General features: G+C 41.6%; 1 protein-coding gene across 13 annotated transcripts in view; it reads right to left on the reverse strand.

Moving 5' to 3' along the window:
* ZMYND11 (zinc finger MYND-type containing 11) overlaps positions 1–16307 on the reverse strand; it is a 108535-nt gene extending 92228 nt beyond the window's left edge. For 3 of the 13 annotated variants that reach the window (XM_081163650.1, XM_081163642.1, XM_081163653.1), the window contains exon 1: positions 16051–16306. The gene's annotated coding sequence lies outside the window, so the exon portion shown is untranslated. Of the gene's footprint in view, positions 1–3232; positions 3382–7335; positions 7355–16050 lie in introns of those variants that run through there. The other 10 variants (XM_081163641.1, XM_081163646.1, XM_081163644.1 and 7 more) reach the window with 7 other exon arrangements.
* Between the last annotated feature and the right edge of the window lie 4507 nt (positions 16308–20814).

The following is a 20814-nucleotide window of genomic DNA, read 5'->3' on the forward strand; positions in this document are numbered from 1 at the left end:
GATTGTTATTACTTAAAAACATCAGATCCAGATATTAAATTTATTATTAAACTATGGTGGCATATCTAAAAAGGCAATTCATTAGTTAATACGAAGATATGTAATTGGGCACTGATTGCCTCTCACTATATTTAAGTCGTGGAGAGAATTTAGCAACGGAGCAGCGTCTACTGATTAAAAGCTGCGGAGGGAGGGGGAAATCACGCAAGACAAGATGGCAAAAAGATTGCGGGGGGGAGGGCTTAAATAGAAACCCACAGCAACAAAATGGCAGCAAAGGCTGTTCCCTGCACCCACGCTGTCATGTGATGCAACTGTGCCGTGAAATGCCAATGAGAGTTGGTGCATAAAGTTGTGGCACCTAGGCTAAGGCTTGGATCCTAACTCCCCCCCCCCCCATCCCATAAACTGAAGAGGAGTTGTACTCCATGCATGCAACTCTCCTACTGCATGGAATGAAACTTACAATCTGGGTCTATTTTATATCTGCTCCAAGACTGGATTCTGTTCCTAGATTGTATAAAAGGCTCTACTCAGTTGCAAACCAATATCTTTTAATGATTATAACGTACTATGACATATTGTTACAACTAATTAGTAGACATCCTTGTTCAGGAAATGTATGAAGTATGCAATGCCAAAACCGATTTAAATCAATGGCTTACAGTCAAACACACACCAGGTCAGACGTGAGTCCCAATGAGTTTGGAGGGACTTTACTGCAAGGTAGGTGCGTAAAGGGATTGCAACCTTAGATCATGTTTTTTTTCCTTGGCAATTTAAATAATGGTTTTAACTTGCCTGGATTTAAATTAATCCACTCAGTTCCCTGGACAAAATGTGACATCTGTAATAAATACTGAGTGGTTGCCCTTGCTTTGGGAGGGAAGAGTGCAAAGTACAAGTCAATGTATTGTGTATACATAAGGCCCATGGTTCAGTCCCCAGGATCTGCAGTGAAAGATTTTTAGGGCATATCCACACCATATATTCAAAAGTGCATCCTTTAGTATACCTGAAGGAGCATCTCCACCCCTATTGTTCTGCCCGGACACTGAGGTCCAACACCAGGGGCCTTCTGGCGGTTCCCTCACTGCAAGAAGCAAAGCTACAGGGAATCAGGCAGAGGGCCTTCTCGGTGGTGGCACCCGCCCTGTGGAACACCCTCCCATCAGATGTCAAGGAAATAAACAACTACCTGACATTTAGAAGACATCTGAAGGCAGCCCTGTTTAGGGAAGTTATTAATATGTGACATTTTAATGTATTTTTAATCTTTGTTGGAAGCCACCCAGAGTGGCTGGGGAAACCCAGCCAGATGGGCGGGGTACAAATCATCATCATCATACACACATTTAAAGCCCTCGACTTCCCCCAAAGGGACCTGTACTTCGTAGAGGGTACTGAGAAGTGTGTATTTGTAAGGGGCAAGCCAAAGTTCCCAGGATTCTTTGGGGCAAGTAATGTGCTTCAAATGTGTGTTGAATGCATTTTAAATGGTGTGGATCAGCCCTCCGATAGCAACAGGGCCAGGACAAATTTGCCTGAAACCCTGGAGAGCAGGTGTCAGCCAGTGTAGACATGTTTTGACTAGATGAACCAATATTTCCGTAAAAGGCTGCTTCATATAGAAGATTACTGTATTACTCGAATACTATATTATACCATTAACACAGTGCTCCTAAATATTATTCTGTAATTTGATTATTTAATTCCTATACGGCTTAATATGTTGAAAAAATATCTCTTAAGTGGTGTACAAAAAAGCTGAAGCAACAACAGAACAAACTATTACAATAATAAACAGTTTTGTACAGAAATGTTACATTAATCCACAGCTACTAATATATATATATAAAATCAGTATCAATTCCTTTTCCTTCTGACACACTTCTCACCCTGGGTCCAAATGAACGCTCAGCTCTCAAAAGTCTCACAATGAGACTCTACCCATTTGTCTGAACTCCCCTGAAATAATTGTAGGAAGCAATGTTCTGTTAAGAGACTCTCACCTCAAGCAGCACTGTAAGTATTGTTTCTGATTTTTAGTGAAAATAGCACAGAAATAGGTCAAGTTTCCCCTGTTTAAATTTCTCCTATGCACTTTTCAATACTACAAGACGTCTAGGGATCGCTGAATTGGGAGAGTCTCTTAATCTCAATGTTGTAGATTCAAGACCCACATTGGGGGGGGGGGAGAGATCTGCATTGCAGGGGGTTCAGCTAGATGACCCTCAGGGTCCCTTCCAACTCTACAATTCCATGAAAAAAGACACTAACAATGGGAAGCTTCTCTGTTTGCTATGGGCAAAACGGGGCATTAATGAAGAATTATTTGTGATATCACTCATCGCTTAATGCAGTTCTTTGGTAATCATCTAATGTAACATCTGGGAGGATAAAATGGTGAGCCCATCATTTGTTAACATTTCCTTCTCTCCCCTTTAAGTTGCCTGGTTATGTCTCATCCAACTAATTATAAATGTAATACAGTGGTACCTCGGGGTTACATACACTTCAGGTTACATACGCTTCAGGTTACAGACTCCACTAACCCAGAAATAGTACCTCAGGTTAAGAACTTTGCTTCAGGATGAGAACAGAAATCATGCTCTGGCGGCGAGGCGGCAGCAGGAGGCCCCATTAGCTAAAGTGGTGCTTCAGGTTAAGAACAGTTTCAGGTTAAGAACGGACCTCTGGTACGAATTAAGTACTTAACCTGAGGTACCACTGTATGTGAAAATTCTGTGGGTTTTTCATTATTAGATCAGGGGTCAGCAACCTTTTTCAACCGTGGGCCGCTCCACCTCAGACCATGTGGTGGGCCGGACTATATTTTGAAGAGGGAAAAAATGAATGAATTTCTATGCCCCACAAATAACCCAGAGATACGTTTTAAATAAAAGGACACATTCTACTCATGTAAAAACACGCTGATTTCCGGACAGTCCGTGGGCCGGATTGAGAAGGCGATTGGGCCACATCTGGCCCGCAGGCCAGATTGCCTACCCCTGTATTAGATTTTCCTATCGTGGAAAACAGCCAAAACTGCTGACTACTAAAGCGTATTTCCTGTTTCAAAATCCACCAATTTGCTTCTAAGCAGTTAGTAGAACACCCCTAAGAGCAACCCGTCTACATTCTTAAAAGTCAACTTCAAAAGAAGATGGAAAACCCCAAACCTTGCTCAAATCTAACAAGTACCACTGAATCTCCTTTTCCCCCAAGGTACCTGATTTGCCAGTGAAGAAATGGAACAGGGCGCAGAGGATGTCCCTTTCCTCCTGTTTTCAAATAAAAAGTTGTTTCTAAGAAGCATTGTTACCGTCACAAAAAGGGATCTCAACTTTGCCACTGGACTTTGTATAGTCTAGCAGCGAAGCATATCTTTCTTGCTGCTGTACCGGATTAACTTGTGACTGCGCAAACTTGTTTGACGAGCCTAGCAAAACCCCAAAGAGATAGAGGAGATAAGATTTAAGGCAGTTTGCGAATACGAGACATTTTAAAGGTTTGTACTTCCTTTAACCTTAGCTACAGCTTCAAGATTTTTCACTCGATTATTATAGGAATCACAATTGCCTTCTCGCTCATTTCATTTCTCCGAGCTAATAAAGTAACTGGCACAGGTATGATCGATTCACGCTCCTTACAATTTCTGTCCCAATCCTAAATGATATGCAACCAAAAATTTAAAAAAAGAACAAGGAAGAAATAACTGTATAGTAACTCCAAAGGTCCATGACTTGCTCCCCTTAAAAGCAGAACAGCAAAATACAGAGTCTGGGAACATGTGAAACCTATTATGTGTTATGGTGATTTCGTCCTGTCTGCCTGACCCCCTTTTCTCCCAGGCACCGGGTAACAGCTATCTGTTGTGACTGGGAACAACGGTAATTTCCCAGAGGAATGCTTAAATATCATTGTTGAATTTGTTCTCTACTAAAGCTTCTTGAAGAATAGCCATTTGCGTTCAAGGTCATGGTTTTTAACCCATAAAATACTCAGAACAGTTTGGGGCCTTAAAAGAATTGCCTAGAGGTTCGGGGTGGATAATTGTAGTTGACATATCTTCTCAGGCAGAACTCGGGTGTTCAGTGCTGTGTCAAGCCAAGCAAAATATGCAACTGTGGGAACTAAGACATGGCCCCAACCTTCCCAAATTTTCATTCCAAACCAAGTTGCACACGGAACAGTTTGATGCTTCTTAAAACAACTAATAAAAATCTAGGGCCTCCTTCAGAGCAACAACGTATATGAGCAAACACAAGTCAGAGACACAGTTGGGGGAAAATACATACACAGCAAATACCGTATTTTTTGCTCTATAAGACTCACTTTTCCCTTCCTAAAAAGTAAGGGGAAATGTGTGTGTGTGTCTTATGGAGTGAATGCAGACTGCACAGCTATCCCAGAAGCCAGAACAGCAAGAGGGATTGCTGCTTTCACTGCGCAGCGATCCCTCTTGCTGTTCTGGCTTCTGAGATTCAGAATATTTTTTTTCGTTTTTTCCTCCTCCAAAAACTAGGTGCGTCTTATAGAGCGAAAAATACGGTATGTTGATAAATAGTACCAGTGCATTTTGATGCTTTATACACTTCTTACTCTATAATAAAGAAACATGTTTCATAAAGTGTTTGGTCTAAAATAGGTATCTATTTTGCACCCACAGTACAAAAAACATTTTCATGCAAGGAAAACACAGAAGCCGTTTTTCACCATGTCTCACGCTTGTTTTAGGGTAAAGGGTGAGGAAATCTTTGGCCCTCCAGATGTTACTGAACTACAACTCCCAACATTCCTGGCAGCTGGCCGTGTTTTCAGGGGCTGATGTGAGTTGCACTTCTGCCGCATCTGGAGGGTCAAAAGTTCCCCACCCGTTTCAGGGCATTCAGAGAACTCAACTATCTGGTGGTAACAGTGACTGAAAATTAGTCCTTGATAGCAGACTAATGGGACAACTCGAACCCCTAGCAGGCAGCAGCGGAAGCTTAATTAGCCACTTTTATATCAACAGCTGTTCCACTTGCAAAAGCCATGGCGGAAGGGTTATTTAAAAACCCTCTTCGCCATGCAAGCTGTTGTACCCCCATCAGAAGTCAACAGATCTAGGCTGGGCTGGTGTCCACCCATCTCATTTAGACCCCCTCCAGCATGGTGGATCAGAGGTTTGGATTGCTGGGTGAGACACAGGACTGGAATGTTTTAAAAGGATACACACACACACACACACACACACACACACACACACAACATTTGTCCCCCACCACTACCACCCAACATGGACTGTTTATGGGCTCTAAATAGTTCCCAGCAGCAGTTGTACTTTCCTCTTGGCTTGTCCCCTTCTTCAACTCCCTATCTCTACAACGCATTGCTTCCTCTGGTTCCTGTTTTACAGATCATTCCCTACTTTACTCAACTTCCTTTAGCCACTGTCTCTTGGCCAGCTCTTCTAGGATTTCTCTTCCCTTAGCAAAGAGCACTGTGGGTTTCTTCAGAACCAATTCTCTTATTAGCCCTTTCTGGCAGCACTTCTCTTTTTCACAAATCCAGTTCCCCCAGCTCTAGCCGTAGGGTCCTCTTTCTCAGTCCACTGCCTATTCTGCCTTCAGCGTCCTTGTTCCTGGTCTCCCCAATCATTATATTCCTGGAGCCTTTGCCCAATCCTCGTGTGACATTTGAATCCCAGCCATACGGACAACTTTCCCTTCTCTCAAGCTGGACTGCAAGCTATTTATTCGATGTCACTGAACCAATTCAGCCAATCATGCTTCATTACCACAAGTGCAGTACAGTATAATAAAAACGTATAATAGGTACATTTGTTAGGTTATTCTTTCACAGGGTTTCAAGGCAGGTTACCAACTACCAATTCAGTGTTGCTCAGGGTTCCTAAGCGACTTCACATCTCTTTCACAGCAGTGAGATTTGGTATGGTTGTCAACAAATTAAAGAATGTTTAGCTGATTAATTATCTGCCTTTTAACCAATTAATCCATTGTGTTTATATTTATTTGTGCTGTATGAAACTTCTACTAGTGTTTTTTGAGATAATGAGAAAAGTATAGCGTAACTTAATAAACAAAGGTAGTACTTATGGTTAGGAGGAAAAAACATCTTAAGTATTTTCGTTTTCAATTTATTTCACAGCAACATACAATAACCCCAACAGATACAAAAGAAGTATACCATTCATTTACCACCCCACAGATTAAAATTTCTCTCCAACCAATTAATCAACTAAAGCTTTAGTTGATTCAGATTAGTCTACAGATTAAACAGATTAAAGCCCTACTACTCTGTGTTCTGAGCTATAATACTACAGCTCCACAAAGATTGATTGGCAGCAGATAAAGGACAAAATGTACAACTTCACAGAATGTACAATGAGTTTAGAAACTAGTGCCACAAGATGCAATGCTGAACACTGGCTTGGATGGCATGATGACAGGGCGCTTAGACAAATTTGCGGCCAATCAGCCACAACAGCAAAATACAACCACCAGGTTTGGAGCTTGTGTGTGTGTCTAGCTATCAGTTCCTGCTGTGGGTAATCAGGAAGGGAAGGCGGTTGCCTCCACGCACTGCTTGTGGTCTCCTTGAAAGCATCTGGCTGGCCACTGCAGGATGCAATGCTAGACCAGATGGACCTTTGATCTGATCCAGCAACTAGGTCCTTATGTACTTATTCAGAGGTATTCATTACTCCCAATAGTCTCGGCAGTTCTGCTGCTCAACAATCAAAATATATCCAGCGCTCTTGGGTCTACCTTTTTGTAATTCAAATGTTTCCTTGTGCCTGGATACGCAAGATTTGATTATTATTTCAAATTTGTGTGTTCTAATCTCATATCACACTAGTCTTGTTAGCCGCCCTGAGCCCAGCTTCGGCTGGGGAGGGCGGGATATAAATAAATTTATTATTATTATTATTATTATTATTATTATTATTATTATTATTATTATCAGTGTGCTCCTCTCCTTTCTGTTCTTTGTCTCTCTCAGTTTTGCTTCCCCTCTCACACTTCTTCTGTGTATCTACTCTTCCTTTAGACAGCTGCATTTTGTCAACTTTCAAGCCCCAGCTCTCATTTCCTATGTCTCCACCCTCATCAGCTACTGCCTTCTCAAATGCCTGCATTCTGCTTTTCCAGGTCTTTGCTTTTTCTACCCCTTTTCCCACAGACCCTTCTGCCTGCCCACCTCTTCCCAGGAATGAAAACAGCATGGCCAACATCTACCAAGGCACCATCTCTCTCCCTGTCTCAAAGAACCAGTACTTCGCCAGTCAAAGCGGGGCAGGTGAATGAAGGAGGACACTGGATGACTTACCCCCTAAATGATTTTCAAGGCTACACCAATGCTGTTTACATGGCAGAAATACATGGTTACATTTGTCAGTCCTTCCTCCTTGCAAACTCAAATTGTGTTTTCCTAGGACTGGTCAAGCCACTGCTTGTTTCCAGCTTAGCTCCACCTACCACACCGCCTTATCTCCCGAGTGCTTACACATGTAAACCACTGTGACTGGAACAATTTTGAAATCTGATGTATCAATTACATACTGAACTGAAAATTAAACTCGTCTCAACAGAGGCCACCGCAGCTACCACCTGGACCTATTCAGTGCTCACTGCAGAACAACATGCCAATTTTTAAAGCTGTCAGTTATATCAATTAAGCATCTCTCTGCTGAAAGGCAAGTGTAAAGGTCAAAGTGGCTGATGGAAACTAGGAGGAAACAAAACCTTCTGCACTGTCAGAGAGGGCACAGTGTTGGCCTTGCAGTTGCTTCTGTCTCATTCTGCTTCTAAGATGCTTGGGGCCAATAGACTTGCCTACTAGACAACTTTATACATACATTTGGGCATGCTGTTGCATTCATTGTCATCGAATACATGCAGCTTAACTGTAGGAAACACTAACTACGGGTTTTTTTGCCTTAACCGATGGTCAGTGTTTTGTTTTTAACTATTTATTTTGTGCTTTCATCCTGTATTTTTATCTAGTGAACCGCTCTGAGATCTTCAGACAAAAGGTGGTAGGTATACTGCATAAATCTAGTAAATAAGTGAGTGAGAAAACATACAACTCCATGTCTCTTTCCTTTCTCCTCTGCTGAATGGAAAGAAGCAAAGGTGTAGTACAGCAAGCAAGGATTTTTTCAAGAGACAGGGACACACACATTCACATAAAGAAGGCTTGGAGACACAAAACAAGCCAAAGTTCTCAAACCTATGGGGAAGATAAATTTGGGAACAGAACTGGAGTTCATGGAACTTGTTGCAATCCAGCACTTCTCATCAAGATGGTAGCTGACATGAAACTCAAGATTCCCACCACCAATATATCTGTCACTGGAACACTGTAGTAGGAAGTTAGAGGACTGATATTCCTTGCTCATCCTTAGTTCCAAGGAATGGTCTAAAAGCAGATGATGTATCAAAGCAACAGAAGCTCTGCAGGTCTTGGTCTGGCCATGGGAGCCCTATGAGTTCCATGTTGGTATAAAGTGATGTATAAATGTAATAAATAAATATTAACCATGTCCTGGAAAAGAGGGAATGAACTGACCTCAATATAGTTCCCTACTTAGTACCATCATCAAGCAACTGTGCATTTAGCCCCATATTGTGGCTTATGGGTGGTATCCCTGAGCTGAAGAATTTCCCAGGACTACTTGTCAAATAACTTGTGTAGCACCATAGATAGATAGATAGATAGATAGATAGATAGATAGATAGTAAGTAGTGGTATTATTGCACATTGTAAAGGCAGTACTTTGAAAAGAAAATGGATTTTTACAATCTCAGAGGAATTTGTTCTTCTTAATTTCACGTGAAATTATGCACATCCTAAATAGGCAAGAGCAAGGCTGAGCTGGGAGGTAATACTTGCATGGATAAACGAAGAAGGAATAAGAGACACGTGAGATGAGTGCATATTAAGGATTTTTGTTTATTCAGTGACAGTTTTAATACATTTTCTGAATTTGAGGGAGCAGAATGTCATGACACAGACTTTCCCCAGTGAGATATAGAGATATAGAGATATATATATTTAATGTAGATTTTACAACACAATTCTATGTGATCTATAGAACAGAAAGCTTACACCCTTTGAAAAGTATCTACTTATCCAGAACCTTACAGAAATACATTAAGTACAAGTGCTATTATACCATGGCATCAGCATACATGTCACCTTCCCTGCTTCCAGGAGTTCTGTGGCTCTTTTTGGGGGGGAAGTGTTTACTCTCAGAGTTCTGGCTTCCTTCTCATATACTTTCCACCGTTTATTTTACTTATTTCATTTCTATCCCACTGACTTCCAAAGAACTCAAGGTGGTGGACACAAAGTTTCTCTGCAGTCTCCCATCTGTGCACTGACTTACACTTGCTTAGCTTCAAGCATGGAACCTGTATCACTAAATAAAATTAATAATAATACGCAACTATGCTAATTATTAAAGAATGAAAATAGCAGCTGTTCCAAGCATTCATAAAATTATAGAAATGTGAAGGCACCAACATGAACAATGGATAAGGGTTTATGGAGCATTAAGCCACGGTACAAATTACATTTGTAGTACAAACAACTATGATTATTTCCAATCAAGTGTCATGGTTGTTCTATAGTGTTCATGCTTAATTTGTGATAAGTATAAGCCACTTGTTGATGAGTTTGGTTGTGTGTGGGGGTTTTTGTTGTTGTTGTTTTTGTTGTTGTTTTTTGGAAATTAAAATAGCCATTAATTGAAGGGATGCCACATATTTTGTAACAAGCCACCATGGCAGTAGGCAATTAGCTTCCAATATAATAAAGACACACTGAATAATTACTTACAAATAAAGCCTAAGAAATCCAACAGATACCAATAAGGATAAGATATAAGTGTTTATTCATAGAGCAACCAAAATTATAATAAAGTAACAGATCAACAGGAAACAGAATGTCCTAAAGTGTGAAATACTCTGTAGCGTTCTCAATTTGCAAACCGTAAGGTCCCCCATAAACATTTCCAGGCAAGTTAACAAATATTTATTTAGCTCTCAATACATGCATAAAATGGAAGCCTATGAAACCGACAATTCTGACTGTATGTTAAACTCATATAAAAGAGAGAGAAATTTTTTTGCATTCTCTTAAAACACCAGTATGTGCTCCAAATGGCTGATGAGAGAAGCCTGGGCTTTTGTGATTAATGAAAAATGAACTAACTACTAGTTGACTTTCGTTACCCTCAGACCTACTCGTCTCAATTTTTCTGAAAAGCAAATCGAACAATGCTTAAAATTAAACAAAAGAAGATTTCTTAGAAGTGAAAAGATCTCCCTTTCTTCTGTCTTGCTATCTGACCTGCGGGATGATTAACCTAGAAGGTCAAAATGCAAAGTAAAATTGCCCTACACCATAACACATCAATATCTGATATACTGGCAGTTTCTATATTTTAATGCCATTTAATCAATTAGCGTTTCTTAAGCGAGTGCCATTTCTACTTCTGCAAAACAACTGATTTATGGAAGACCCATAATCAAGCAATTCTGTTGTTCTTCAACAAGAAAGCATTTCCAAGGCCCTAGTGCCGGAAAGGGTGTGCTGCTTTGTTTTGCTAACAAAACTGCGCCAGAAAAATACAATGAAATACTGCATTACTGATTTCTCCATAAGCACCTTACGTATAACCATTTACACATAGCCTGGCCCAATTTCATTCCGCTCCAACATTTACTCATTTCCATACTTTCGGTTATCATCCCATTTGCGAACATTAATCTGGTTTAATCTATTCTAGTGCATTCCTTACACTAATATAAAATTGGCTTGTGCTCAGAGTTCTTTTGAGAGTTCTGATTTAATCTTCTGCTGTAAAGCTGCCCCCATATAACCCCACACCTAGCACACTGACACAGCTATTATATATGTTACGGCTGAATAAAGGAACGCCTAACATTTGGAGCTAAGAATTCAAAATGCTTATACCCCAAGCCCAGCATAAATATAGCCCCACTTTAGCTTTGAGAAAGGCTGAAGGGTGAACAAGGAGACTTCTAACAAAATCCTTACAAAGATGTAACTGCTCATAGATGTTACTCTCAGTGTTAGACAATATAGAAATAAGGGTTGTATTTCTAGACACAGCAGCAGGTCTCCAAGGTCGTTTTTAAATGGAAATGCCAGAAATTTAACCTGGAACCTTCTGCGTAAATAACATCTGGGCCGAGGGAACTTCCACCTCTCCAACTATCTTAGTGGTATCTCTCCTATTTCCCAGGCTGAACAAGACGGACTTACAAGTTTTCCATTCTAATGCTCCTGGCCCTCCCAAATTTCTGTTGCGTTCTGAAAACTGACGTTGACTCTCCTTCAGAATAATCTTGTCTCTACTTCATTTTATTAGTTTATTTAGGACTATTTATGCCCCTCCTACCAACCAAAGTCCTCAAGGCAGCTCACAGTATATTTAAAACACAATAAAACAGACAGTGATGCAACACTTTGTTCCTGATTACAGAATCCTACCACTCAGAGGTTGTTTTTTTTAATGTTCTATAGAACACTTGCATTATGCCACGTTGTAAAAAATGTTATCTAAAAGCAGGTTGTTGTGAGTTGCCGTGGGGCGCTGTTAAAAAACCGAATCCCACTCCAGATTCCTGCTCCAACCACGAAGGTCAACAGGTGGTCCTCTCTGTCATCTCTCAGTCTAACCTAGGTCCCAGGATTATTGTGATATTAAATGAGGTTAAGGATAGTAAAGGATTTTGCACATGGAAAAGTGTAATATAAAATTTGCAGCTCAGTGTTCTACCAGGGCTTGTGCTGTCCAAGTTATTTTAGAAACAGACCAAACTCTAAAACCACAGCTGTCATATCTTCTGCCATTTATGTGACGTTCCTCATAAAGAAACAGAAAGTAATCTGCTTCTGAAGAGTATTGTGCAAGCAGACAGAAAGATCAAGGCCTGTAGTGCCTGGTTATCATTGTTTATATGTACGTCATTTGAAATGGCAATATAAAAGGAAATCCCTAAAATTCTCTACCTGAATAAAATTTGAGTTCTCCATAGAAATTAGGAATTACAGAATTATTAGGATTAACATCCCCAAGCTGGGTATAAACAACAACAAACTCTTCATAGAGCACAATTTGGAGGCGGGGCTGATTAGCACTAATACAAATAGCATAAAAGTTGGCAATAAGATACCCCTTTAAAATATTTACATCTTTCCAATAAGGCTTATGGGCGATCTACTTTTTCTGTATTAGTGAATGGAAGGAAGTGTGGTGAATAACCGTATTTTTCAGTGCATAAGATGCCCCCATGTATAAGATGCCCCCTATTTTGGGGGACTCCAAATTAAGAAAACACCCCTCAGCACCACCCGTGCATAAGATGAGCCACAATTTTAAACCTATTTTTTTGGTAAAAACACAACAACCCTAGTCTTATACACGGAAAAATACGGTAATTATACCGGATTAAGCATCACAAAATACAAATATGTTATCCTGCTGGTGGTGGAGTCATGAAGTCAGGATCTGGCTGAAATTGCTAAATTCTCTCAGTGCTGTCAGATGCCCTGAAATATGAGATGCATCCTAAAGTAAGGGGTGTCACATATATGTTCTTTATGTTCATGCTTCATAGGACCCCAGCATATAAAGACACCACAGAATATAATGAAACTCCACAGCTTCATATTTCATATATATTTTGATATGATAATACAACATAACCTGCTGTATTTCTGTGCTGCAAATTCCACCCTATTCATTACTTGTTTATGGAACAGTTTAAAATAATAAATATTATGGGAATTTAAATGCTGGAATTTGAGCAATGGGCGAAACAAAAATAATTAGGTTTTCATGGAAGAGAAGAAATCTCCTGATCCAGATTCTTATACTGCTGTGGCAGCAGAATATGCATGATTCATTATTTTGGAAATACAACTAGAATGGGTGGGTGGGATCTATATTTAATGTATTGAAATCTTTAAAAAATATGTTTTCAATGCTTAAAGATGCAGCAGGACCAATTTCCTCAATGTTTTGTTTTATTATGATTCATAACTGACAAATTTAAGTTTTTCGGGGGGGTTACACAGAGTGGCTTTTCTACAATGTGGCATTTCATTGGTGGAATATAGGATTTGGGATTAAAACATCTAACAGATTTATTTCAGTATGGTTTTCGGGGTGTTTTTACCTTTCTACTCAAGCTACACTATGAAGGAGATGTTATAGTAGGAAATGCCTCATCAGAGGACACATAATTAGTTGTAGGACAGGGCTAAAGAAAAGAATGTCTCTGGGGGGAAATGTGTGATGGCTTCACAAACCCACAGAGAAAACAAAACAAGACACCAGAGCTCTTGAAGGCACATTTTGAAGCAGTGCTGTTGAAACTAAACAGGCCCAGATTTGATCAACTACCTGGAAACTCCATGTATGCCGCCTTTGGCTACACAAAGCAAAGATGGAATAAAAAAGTAATAAATATATTTACCATCTCATTAAACATTTAGACGCATTAGGCCATTATTCACTTTAGAGGAGCACTGAGAGAGCATAACATGATACAACAGCATGCCAGCATAACTACTCCACTGTTAGAATGGGGTGGGGATCCTTTTTCAACTTGAAGTCCGCATTCCCTTCTAGGTAACCTTCTGGGGGGCCACATGCAAAAGCTGGCTGGGGCCACTGACCATTCAATGTTGCCTTGTACAGTATGCTTCTTTCTACAAATGCTCACACACATCCCTCTTTATCCTCCAACTAGGCAAGCATTATTAAAGTTCAAGGACTCATTCTAGGCAGGAAGAGCAAGGTTGTTGAGAGGTGTGGTCTAGGGAGAGTCCTGAGGGCCTGACAGAGAGGCCTGGAGGGCCACATTTCGCCCCACAGTCTAAAATTCCCCCTTCCTGTGTTGATGGCACAACCTTATCCTTGCAACACATCGGGGAAGCCTTTGCATGCTTACGCTTTGTGCAACAGGGACAAACCCCAGCCACCAAGTTACGCAAACCAGCAGCCTTGAAGAAAGAAGACCTACACTACATCAATTTGGAATAAAAAGCAGTGAAGAACTCCAGTAGACCAGAAACAATCCTTCATCCATTAAAAGGGATGTACACCATGTTAACATGAAGCAACCAGTTAAACAACTCAGTTCAGAATCCATCAAAACTTGATTGAAAGGGTGAGGGAAATCCCCATTTGAGCTTCAAACACTCCTTCAGAACCCTTGCAGCGAGGACACCAGTAGCCTTAAGAAGTCATAACTTATGAACATTATGTTCTCCTGAATATGTACCCATTAACCAGGGCTTTTTTTCCAGCCAGAACTCAGTTCTGGCAACACTGCCATTCTAGAGAACAAGGGAGGTGTTCATGGCGAGTTCCAGCACCTTGTTTTCTAGAAAAATAGCACTGCCATTAACCTTTATGTTATTGTGGTTTTTTTTTAATAATAAAAAAACCTTTTGGGGAGGGAAATCAAGTAATAACCTGTGCATTTATCTCCCTCTCTTTTTGGCAAAGACCCACATCCTGTAGGCCTGACAATGCAGGGCATTCCTGCATCAACCTTTCCTATATGGGGACAGTCAGTTTCACCCAAAATAACCCTCATGCACTACCTTACCCCACTGGGGGGGAAGGTCTTTTTGGGGGGGAGGGGGCCAGCTATTCTTAAGCCTTGTCCACCCCCAATAACAATGAGCATAACCTTCCCACCCTTTTCCTGTTTGAAGGGTAAAACCTGCCCTATTATTCCTCACCAAGGAGGGCCAGGCAAAGAAACCCAACCCACCGTCTCCCCTCACCTTTCTTTTTTGGGGAGGGGGGAAGTGGGCGTGGGTAGGCGCCTCCCCGCTTCCCCCGGTGTTGTGGGGCAGGAGGGCGTTCAAGCAGCCCCGTCTCCTCCCACCTTGACTTTCCCTATGGGGAAAGCTTCCCCTTCTTCTTCCCACCCCACCCAACCCCTACCATTAACTCGGTCCAAACCTGCCTCCAAAAGCAGCCACAGCCAGACGAGATGGGAGAGGAGGGAGGGACGCGCAGGGAAGCAAACAGGCGTCTTCCGTCTGGGAGGCCCAACCGCGCAGGGGAGGGGAAGGGGAGAAAGGTTGCGGCCGGGGAGGGTTGCGCCTTGCCGGCGTGCCCAGCCACTCGAGGCCCCGGCTCCACGGTTCTGGGCAGGCCGCAACCGGAAAGTAATTCCCACCACCCTCGCCGCCGCTCCCCGCTTGTCTAACACGCGCGCACACCTTTTTTCCTCTCCCAGACTCTCCGCCTCTGCCCCGCGAAGCCCCTTCCCCACCTTACCCGCAGGTACAGCAGATGCAACTTTTTAATACAGGCTAGAATACCCCCATAAAATCGTTAAGACCCCAACAGGGTGTGTTGGGGTGGGGGGGGGGTAGAGAGAATTGTTATGGATGATAAAATCAGCGACCAGTGCATTCCCGACCCGTATTCTTGTTTTGCACGACAAAAAACCAAACACGATTCAGACGAAAAACACCAAACCAGTGGGCGCCACCGATGATGATTATTATTATTTGCAGCCGCGATCCCCACGCACACGCATTTGAGACCTTATATGTGCTGCATGTATCTCATCTGTGCATTGCACGCATATATACCTACAGAAAGGGGCATGTTACGCAGGCTCAACCTCCCCCCATTACAAAAAAATAAATAAAAGCAAAACCCTTTCCTCTTGTGGGCTCGGGTGTGTACATGATTTTGTAGAGGTTTCTTTCTCTCTCGTTCTCTCTCTTTTTTAAGGCGCCATGTTTATAATCCTCCATCATATATTTAAAAAGAAAAAAGAAGACGCCGGAGACGCCGCCTTCCCCTCGCCTCCCAGCCACCCACCCTAATCTCTCCCAGAAAGGCGCACATCCTAATCTCTCCCACAGGGCTGTAAATTTCAAAGTCGTGCCTCTCTTTCTCTCTCCCCCCCCCCCACAATCGCCCCCCTTTGCTCTCCTCCTCCTCCTCCCCAGACCGAAGAGCGTCTCTCTCACCTTGTGCTTTGGGCTGCTGCTCTTTCTGTGGCTGCGAAAGGAGAGGGAAGCAGAAGAAGAGGAGAAGTTAACCCAGGCGAAACTTTTCAATCCTCTCTTCCCCCAAGGCTGCTGCCTCCTTCCTCCTCTCCTCCTCCTCCTACATATTTCTTCCCCCCATCGGAGTTTTATTGTGTCTGAATTTTTCTCTCTCTCTTCTCTCCCTGTCTGTCCACACTTCCAGCTTTCTGGGGGTAAACAGGGTTTAAAAGAACGAAGCCGCGGATCTTTGGGAGAAGGAGAACTCTAGCGGCGTCGGGTGGAGTTGCCGTTGGCTTCTTTTTCTTTCCGCCCCTCGCTTTATTATGCCGGGTTAAAGGGAGAGAGAGCAATTCAAGAGCACTGGTTCTCCCAACTATTGAAAAGAAAAAAGGGGGGGGAAAGCCATGATAACATACATATATGCTCTCATCTCACAAAATTACAAGGTTGCCACGGCGTGCGTAATTTTTTGCGCATGGTCCACTCTCTTCTTTTTTGGAGTTCTTTGTGCATCATAAATTAAAAGAGGTGTTTTTTTGGTGGGTGGGAGGGAGAGGAGAAGGGGAAATGAATAAATGCAGCCTTTTCAGAAATATATTTGAGATCAAGAGGTTTCTGCAGGCATCAAATGCCAGTGTGTGTGTTATAAAATATATATATATAACGAACGTGGATTATTTTATTGGTGGGTTCAGCATGTTTTGCTTCCCATCCCTACAACTGACAGTGACGAAATGCTAAAGTAACCATCAGGCATTAGTAGCCTCTTGTCTATGTCTGTAAACTTAATTAACGATGATGATTTAACATTATGTAATTCATCTGATCATGATTATGCTTTAATCAGAATAAGTCCCTTAATAATCCAGTGCATTTTGAGCCACAAACATGGCAGGATAATCCGCAAGGTGCCTGGTTGTAAGGTGGCAAATGTTATCTACCAATCAATTCACTTGAGGATGCTTTCACACATTAACTAAAAATGAATGCCAAGCCTTTCTTGTGAATGGTGTTAACGAAGGGCTAGTAGTAACTGAAACGTATTATAGCCGGTCTAAAAATCAAATTCTAATTATACGTGTGAGAAATGCAGACAACTATTGCTTTTATGGGCAGAGGTTTTTGGTTTTGTTTGTAACTAAGTTACGTATTTTTGTGTAAACTAAACTGCCCTATGATCCTCAGATGAAGGGCAGTATAGAAATTTAATTAATAATAATAATTACAAAAACTATAGGAATTGGGTTGCTCTAAGTCAGTGGTTCCCAAACATTTTTCCTCATAGACCACCTGAAAAATGCTTGGGGTGTTGACAGAACACTATTCTGCCTGTTCTGGCAATTGTAATTGGACAATTTTTAATCATATTTTAATGAGTGCATTCATTTCCTTTTATTTATTTTATTTCTCATCTGTAGTATTTTATTGTACAAGTAACTCACAACTTATGCACATTTAACTTATGCATCCATTCAACTTTACACGCTTGGCAGAAAAGGGGTGAGCATCCTGGAAAAAAATATTTAAGTTGAGAATTGCCTGTATTACAATTTGGAATCCATAGAATTCAAATGGTTTGGGGGGGGGATGAGGAAAATTGTTTATTTACACAATTTATATACATTACTGCTTGGCTATAATAATCTCTAAGCAGTTTACAAGGATGCAATACAACTGGCCAATTTTTCCTGGACACAGTAAGTACCAACCCACCATTCATCTTCCGAAGGTGCAAGCTCAGTTTATTGGCCCTCATCCAATTCACCACAATTCCCAAACAATGATTGACAATTTCCATTTTTTGTTGAAAGTTTTAAGAAAAAAATGTATTTCTCTACTGAAGCATTTTTTGAACTAGGAACGTAAAAGTCAAATTGGCACCCCGGACACAATTTATTTTTAAAACGATGCACAGAGAGATTGATTTAATTGTGCTTAATGTCTTTAATTTATAGGTTTAATTTTGCCCATACAGTTCTTAGGAAAGATGTTTGGAGCCGTACTCAGTTCTCGAACATCTTGTAACAATTATTCTCTCAGTGTTACTTATTGCATGTCATATATGAATTTATGTAGTGGTCCTGCATTCCAGAAAATCTCAGGGGAAAAATCCATATACAGCTTCATTGCTAATTCAAAATCAGGATCGGCTCATTAGTGAAAATAATATGTTGTAATAACGTAACCACATTTTAAAAATACATCTCAAGTTTATGGATTCCCAACGTACAAAGGTTTCAAAGTTTAAGATGTTTCTTTGAGGAAGTTAACATACATGTATGCTTGTAATGTGGGTGGCTATGTTAAGCATGTGAACCTCCCCTGCTGTCCCTTCCCCTCTCATCTTTCAATGCAGCTGCAGGAAGAGACCAGAATTTTCTTCATGGTGTGTTGTCCATACCCTAAACTATGGTTAAATTTAGCTTTTGTTAGCAAAAACAAGCTGGCTTCATAAACTGTGCTTTGAAGCTGGCTTGTTTCCACTAAATATATTTAAGATTAACTAAAATTGTCTGGGTTCAATCTTGAAGATGCTTCAGAAGTTTTGATGACAGTGGTACCTTGGGTTACAGGCGCTTCAGGTTACAGACACTTCAGGTTACAGAATCCGCTAACCCAGAAATAGTACCACAGGTTAAGAACTTTGCTTCAAGAAGAGAACAGAAATCATGCGGCGGCGGCAGCAGGAGGCCCCATTAGCTAAAGTGGTACCTCAAGTTAAGAACAGTTTCAGGTTAAGAACGGACCTCCAGAATGAATTAAGTACGTAACCAGAGTTACCACTGTACTTCAAAATACAGTGGTGCCTCGCAAGACGAAATTAATCCGTTCCGCAAGTCTCTTCGTCTTGCGGTTTTTTCGTCTTGCGAAGCACGGCTATTAGCGGCTTAGCGGCTATTAACGGCTTAGCGGCTATTAGCGGCTTTAAGAAAAAGGAAACAAACTCGCAAGACGTTTCGTCTTGCGAAGCAAGCCCATAGGGAAATTCGTCTTGTGGAACGACTCAAAAAACGGAAAACTCTTTCGTCTTGCGCGTTTTTCGTCTTGTGAGGCATTCGTCTTGCGAGGTACCACTGTACTTCAGCCAGAGTATTACCTGGGATGGTGCACGGTTTCCATATCTTGACGGTCTTGAGAAATCTACACCAGTTATCAATTTGCTTCTGAGTTCAGTTTCAAGGTGCTGCTTTTAAACTATCCTTCCTGGCTTGGGACCTAGGTACCATATGGACAGCCTTCTCCAATACCAATCTTCTCAGGTGTTGAGATCTTCCACAACGCTGCCGTCATTTGCAGTTAAGTGGTTGAAAACTAGGAAGAGGACATTTTCATCCATAAAACCCCAGTTGCAGAACATCCTCCCCAGTGGTACCCAGCTTGTAACCATTTAGCTTCCAGGTTAATATGTTTTTATTCTCACATGCATTTCAGTTAATTGAATGGCCCCCAAACTTTCTTACTCTGCCGCGGGATTATTTTGCCGCTATTGTAATTTTAGCTTAATTTGCGAACCGGTCTGGGATGGATTTTATGAAGAGAAGTACAGAAATTTCCTAAATAAGCAGCCCATTTTTCATTTCTTAAAAATAGCGTCCTGCAGAACAAACTGACATAGTGCATCTGGGCAAAATGTCACAGTTCAGACTTTCCGTGCTGCAATGCAAACAAGGCAAGGTGCTATGCGGGGAGGGGCTCTCAAGGAGATGGAAAACCCAGCCTCCAAGGAGCATGCCACAGCTCTCGCTGCCGCCACAGCAGTGGCAGTAGTAGCAGATGATGCATTCCTTAGAGGCCAGACCTGCTACCCCTATGGGTCCTGCCCCCTGAGGCAGTTGCCTCACCTTGCCTCACGGATGGGCCAGCCCTGCTGTCTATATTTTATCCATGTGCCTGCCCCTCTCACAAGGCTCCATCCACAGTGCCTCTGTAACAACTTCATGGAAAAGTGGAGATCTGAAAAGCAAGAAACCTAAACTGACACATTTACTCAGCCCTGCTTGGGATTTTCTTCAGCAAACTATAACAGCATAAGACTACAGGAAGCACCACATTCCCTCATGTTTCCTTTACCGTACATATTATTTTCCTAAAGTTTTTGCCTTGATTGATATACACAGTTTCTGTCATGGCCAGACATAAAAGTTCATTTAAACCTCATTCAGCTCACTTTCAAAAAAATGAGCTGTTACTGTTTGCACTATTTCAGCAATTTGCTCAGAGGGTCTCTTCGCTTCCCCTCGGAATAAAAGCACCTCCTTCCGCTGTTATTGTGCTGTTCTTTACAGTTATTATTATAAGTGGAGTCACGCCTGATTCAAACTGTTATTTTCAAATAGGTACCAAGCAGAGAGAAGCTTCAGCACCAAATTCCGATTTGTGAGGTTAGCATAAAATCCCGGTTTGGAGCCCTACTCCTTTACTGATTAACCTACTTCATGGCTGACTTCGTTCCACAGGATCACGCTGTGCTCATGAACAGGGCGTGATGTAAACCAGTCAGAAGTTGGTTGACTTGGAGGTATTCCAGACTTTGTACTATTAATCTCTTGAAACTTCAGAGCCTTCAGAGCAAAACTGAGCACAAATGCAGTAGCACAGTCGTTTCTATTAAGACCTCCCATAGTCAAATCTATCCGTTCATGGGATACTACGTTTCCTGCTATTTTACTACTTTGGACCCTGCCTCAGAAATGTGCAGGGCTGAATCCGGGTGAGGAGCTTGGTTTAATTTCTCTGCTATTT

The sequence above is a fragment of the Podarcis bocagei genome, assembly GCF_964188305.1.
Source record: "Podarcis bocagei genome assembly, chromosome: 12".
NCBI lineage: Eukaryota > Metazoa > Chordata > Lepidosauria > Squamata > Lacertidae > Podarcis > Podarcis bocagei.